General features: G+C 40.6%; 1 long non-coding RNA gene across 1 annotated transcript in view; it reads left to right on the plus strand.

Moving 5' to 3' along the window:
• LOC310931368 overlaps positions 1-5,707 on the plus strand; it is a 54,527-nt gene extending 48,820 nt beyond the window's left edge. Inside the window, exon 3 of the long non-coding RNA XR_014592918.1 lies at positions 5,579-5,707. This is a non-coding gene — a long non-coding RNA (uncharacterized lncRNA). The remainder of the gene's footprint in view (positions 1-5,578) is intronic.
• The last annotated feature ends 293 nt before the right edge of the window (positions 5,708-6,000 follow it).

The raw sequence follows: 6,000 nt of genomic DNA on the forward strand, positions 1-6,000 counted from the left end.
CTAAATCTAAATGTTAAATCTACATGTTTCGTTTCGTACTTGGGAAAGCCATGTATCCCAGAATGCATTTCGTTGGAACGTCGCAGCAGAGAAAACAAATAAAGAAATATTTTTCTGTGTTCTGGAACGCAGTTTTAAAATCATTTGACGCGAGAAATGAGTCATTTAGAATCCAAACGCGTTTTGTGTATTAAGACGTATTTATAGTTTAGCAGCGACGTTGTCGGAGGTGATCTGTGCGCACAGGTGGCCGGCACAGAGCAGCGTTACCTCGGCCTGTCTTATTGAAATGATCCGCTGGCTCAGACGTCTCTGTCATCAGATACGTGGTGTGATCGATAGATTTGTTGTTGACGCATAATTTTCTTTTTAATGTAAACGTTTTGACCTGACAGTTTACGTTGTTTAGGTAGTTATTATCACGATAGTGTATGTTCAAGTTTATTTCTCCCGCTAGGGTGGTTTTAATTCGTTATATAAATTTGTTGTATAAACACAGCCTGACCTCCTCGAGCTTTTATTTTGGTACATCCAGTGCGAATTTGCATATTAGCTAAATATTTAGTTTCAAACGAAAGATTTAGATTTAACATTTATATGTATATTTAATATATTTAACATTTAGATTTAATATTTATCATTTAGATTTAGATTTTTTATTCAGATTAAACATTGAACAAAATTCACAAATATTGTTGTAAATCTGGTCAAAACTAACATTTAAAAAATGTGTTTTTTATACATGTTTTTTTGCTAAATGTGGGAAAAAGTTGCTGTTTATTTTAGCATGCGCAACTTAACAGTCGGCGCCTCATACTATTTAAGAGTGCAGGGTGTAACATCTAATTGTGTGTATAACTGCTTTAAGAAATTTGTTTTCATAGCCTTAGGATAACCCTTTACCTCTAGCAAGGGCCTTGCTTTATGGATGTCACCATCTTGTGCCGATTTCTTTATCTGCGTCGATGTGATGAACAGCTTTGCTCTGGCAAATCTGGTGCATAAAAGGAGGAAAATGAGGGGCAAGTCCTTGGTTTGTTGCACTGCAGTCTCACTAGAAGATGTCACACAACCTAACACACTGGGACTCTAACTCTGTTTGAAGTAGATGGGAAAACTGATGCTCTACCTCTGACTTGATTTTCTTGATTAGCGTCAGTTAATGGACTCAATTCCAGTTAAAAGCCAATAGAGCATTGCACCCTTGAGTGGACACCAGTGTGATTGACAGCTCAGCTGGTATCATCCAACAAGTGCCTCGTACGGTATGTGCCCATGAACGTCCAGTTGCAAAAACTTCAAACTGTGACCATATAAGAGTATGTCCATTTGTATTTACAGTTTGTGATGTATAGTCTCTCATCACACCGGACAGCAGTCAGTAACTCAGTAACTCAGGTGTATATTGGGGTATACATAGCACCTTGAAACGAGTGGCCATGACTGTATTTTTACAAGGATAGCTGTGCAAACACTTGCACAGTGTGTGTGTGTGTGTGTGTGTGTGTGGTAGCCAGACTGTATGTCTGTTAAAATGTAACAGATACTGGTGAGTGTTGAAATCAGCCCAGACTGCCTTCACAATCACAGTCTCGTCAGAAGCTGCTCTCATCTGCTGGACTGTGATCTGGTTGCCCTTCTTCCTTTGGGACACAGTTTAGGGTAAAATGTCATGTACTTTGCTGTGAAATGGTTATAAAACACACAGGATTATTAGCGTGGATTGAGCAGATGAAGACTGAGAAACTGAGAAATGTGATAATGAAAGTATCTTTTGTTCTCTGCTGAGCCACGGATCCACAGTTTTCTCTGGTTTTTCTTCTGCTCGATGGCAGATGCCAACAGAGAATGAAGGCATTGGTGTTGTCATATTCTTTTGCACTCTCACTCTCTCTTTCACTCTCAGACACACACACACACACACACACACACACACACACACACACACACACACACACACACACACACACACACACACACACATACACGTACATAGAAATTTCAATAGAAACCAAAGAAATAAAGACACAAAGGCAGAAAAAAAGCTTGGCTGATGAGAACCACAATCACCATCTTCTCCACATAACACAAATGGAAACCAGATGCTGGATGTATATAGTACACTAATGGGGCAGGATCTCTACGAAAAGCAGAATAAAATGTTTGCAGCAGTTGTGGCAGCAGCTCAGGATGTAATTTACTGTTGCTTTAATTTTAATGACTGGAATAGCCTTGTGCGCTGCGGCAGTTGAGCCCAAGCAGTGTTTAGAGCAAGGAGGTGATGCCTTCCTAATCAGTACCAGTCAGCATGTTTGACTTGATATGGAGGTTTGTGGAGCGACACATTTTCTGCACCGTTGTCAAGGTCCAGCAATGGGGAACAAGAAGCTGGGTGACATTTTTTTTGCTGAAAATCAAAATAATGGTTTTGTCAGGAAGTATGACAAGGAAGTAGCAGTTCAACTTCAGTGAACAATTTTCACATGATTTCACATGGTTAATTACTCCCCCAGGTCTCAATTACCAATCTCAATTATTAGTTACTAGTTACAGCTCTTCAATAGAACATGATGAAAGTTTTGTAAATCATGTTCACATTTCACATCAGCAAGAAGACCCAGGTTTAAGCCCCGGTTGGAACAAAGGCCTTTCTGCATGGAGTTTGCATGTTCTCCCTGTGTGTGCGTGGGTCCCACAGTCCAAAAACATGCAATATGGGGATTAGGTAAATTGGTCACTCTAAAATTTACCATAAAGGCCACATTATACTTCTCGGACTGTGTATGCGTTATCCGACTGCATCACCACGGACCTTCGGCGCAGAAGACTCTGTGTAACCTACGTATAGAGCACTTTACGCAGGAATATAAATTGGGCTTAAGTGTGAATGTGAATGGTTGTTTGTCTCTAAAGGTGTCCCTGCGATGGACTGGCAAACTGTCTAGGGTGTACCCCGCCTATCGCCCTATGTCAGCTGAGATTGGCACAGCACCCCTACGACCCTACTGTGGAGAAAATGGATGGATGGATGTTCCCATTTACAGGAAAACAGATGATAAAGCACAGGACATTTAAGTGTAATTGAGAGCTAGTATCATTGACAAAGTGGCCGGTCATGTGTGTGATCTTGAATCTCGAGACTTCACAACAGGACAAACACTACATCCATTTCCTTTATACAGTCAATGGGTTTTGTCTTGGATGATGGTGGATGGTGCAAGACGAGCGCTCGTGGGGTGTCAGAAGCTGAGACAGGTCGTTGCGAGAGGACTGTGAATGCGCTCAGTGAGTTTCATGGCAATCTGCCCATTGAATTTTGAAATATCTCGACTCATGGCAGCACTAGACGAGGGGAAATGTCAAGGGTGACCAGAATGCGGGGGACTGAACAGCAGCACGTAGTGAAATCCAGTGACCAGAGAATAAAAAAGAAAGAAAATAAATTATTTTGGGCCAGCATTGGTCAAGATGAAATTTTGACCTGCCAACACTTGATGAAGAGTTATGGTGGTAATCAAAGTGTAAAGTCCTCGGGAGTTCTTGAGACATCTCTCTGAACATTCTGGAAGATGTTGTGCATTCTTTAGACTTACTGTACATTAGGAACTAAATGCACTTACACAAGTTCTGCATATTCTCAGTAACAAAAAGGTTTAAAAAGTCGTATGACACTGCATATCACCACAAATCATCACATGGATCCATTAGACGAATAGAAGGATTTACTTTGTTGCACTCATTGCACTCAGCGAGGCCAGACCTAAATATGTCCACATAATCATTAGATTAAAAAAACAGCCAAGGCCAACTTTTTTGTTATATGAAAATGAGCTTGTCTGTGGTTTCTGATGGACTTTTATGTAATGTGACATTCTGAATCACTTGGCTGAGGTTTACACTCACAGGCCACAGGGTTGGTGTCATCTTTAGCACTCTTGCCTTTGCAGCTAGAAGACCTGGGTTTGCGACCCGGTCGGAACAAGGTTCTTTCTGCATGAAGTTTGCATGTTCTCCCCGTGTGTGCATGGGTTTTCTCTGGATTCTCAGGTTTCTTCCCAACGTCCAAAAACATGCAGATTTGGGGATTAAGCAAATTGGATACTTTAAATTGTCTCTATTGTCTCTGTGATGGACTGGTGACTTGTCCTAGGTGTACTGTGGTTCTAGTGTGACCCATCTGAATCCCCAGTCAGCTGCAGGTTTCTCCAGAGGTTGTTTACAGGGTCAAATACAAGGATGAGTGAATGCCGACACCGCCATACACAGCCTTGTATGTGGAGCCGACACAAGCACTTCCTTATGATGGTGACATCACGGACCAATCTTTGGGCTGATGCCTACAACAGAGATTACCTTGAGTCACATTACTTGATGGAAATATGGCAGGGGGTGAGGAGGATGGAGATGAGTTACAGACAATATACCTACTGTATAGTTAACGGTTATGCAGCAACACATGGTCTTGTAATATTCTTCTAATAGAATATGTCAACCCTGTGGCATTATGGCTTTCATATTATGATATAGTTACAGATCTGAATACTTCTTCCACGACTGGAACTGATCTACTAACATCAGCACAAGCATTTTATTCAATGTGAAGTGGAAAAGCTGAACTAAATCTATTTAGAGAAAAGTAAATTTACACAAAATGTGTAAAATGGCCTGATGAAAACATTGAATTTGCAAGTCCACTGATAACATTCACGGTATTATAATCTTAACAGTGCCAAATCCATATTTGGTTTCATTGCTGCAAATTTGGTCTATAAAACAATCATTAAACTATTCAGTGAAGCGTTATTTGCTTGTGGAAAGGCACTTTTTTCAGCTGCAAAAATGAAATCACATCATCAGCTCCAAAAAACTGTATGTCTGTCTTCAGGTCACTGGGTGTGAGTGTGTTACAGCACAATATACTTCAGGGTGGAGTTGTTTGGACAAATGTCAAAGTCAGTCTCTTAAAAATCTACTTAGGAGGTCCTTCCAAAAAAAGTCAACTATTAACCTGAGGCTGAGAATAGAGACAAACATCCTGAGTGGGGATTTGTTAGACACAGGTGGACATTATCGACACACGCTATGAGAGCTGGACCTTTACATGAGGGCAAATTTTACTCTGCACACCCACACACACACACACACACACACACACACACACACACACACACACACACACACACACACACACACACACACACACACACAATGTCATGCGCCCATGGACCACATGGACCTGAGTGCTGGAGGCAGTGTGTGTGTGTGTGTGTGTGCAGACAAATAACCCTCAGTGGAGGAGATGGTGGTGCTGACATTCCTGGACTAGTTCCACACAATTTTTCTAAACTATTGCCAGTTTTTCTAAATTATTACTAGTGCATAGTTCTTATTACATTTTAGTTTAAATTAAATCATGTGTAAAAATACAATATTTTTTTAAAGTGTATGTGACATTTTAAATATAATATAGTTCCTTAAATCAGGTTGACAAAATACTTCATGCATCAGTGTTGCATGCACCATGAATGTTCTTGATTTGTGATTTCTTCTTCTTTTGTGTGTTGTAATGTTGCACCAGGATTGATGCAGGAATCTGCTTCGTTGCCAAAAAGGAAGAAGGCAAAGAAGAAATAAACATGTTCACCTGGGTCTTCGCTTCCCACCAACGCCAATTAGAGCCAAAAGCATTTTTGTTTTAAAACCTGCATGCATTGCAGGATCATTTGGCCTGTGAATGAACGCCAATTAAACACATTAAAAAAAAATACTGGGTTCAAAATGTTTTATTGACCACATTGTGGTATATGTTAGCCCTGCAGTAGGATTAGTAGCAGCAGCTAACTTTATTATCCTCATGGGGTAGTTGGGTTTGCAGCACAGGACACCAAATAAATGACACAGACAGCAGAAGCACACTGGGTGTGACCAGGCCAACTGGAAGTGGGTTGTTTGAAGCTTTCATGTTTTGTGGAATAAATACAAATATGGATCTGTTTTTGG

This window comes from Microchirus variegatus (assembly GCF_963457635.1).
Source record: "Microchirus variegatus genome assembly, chromosome: 9".
Taxonomy (NCBI): domain Eukaryota; kingdom Metazoa; phylum Chordata; class Actinopteri; order Pleuronectiformes; family Soleidae; genus Microchirus; species Microchirus variegatus.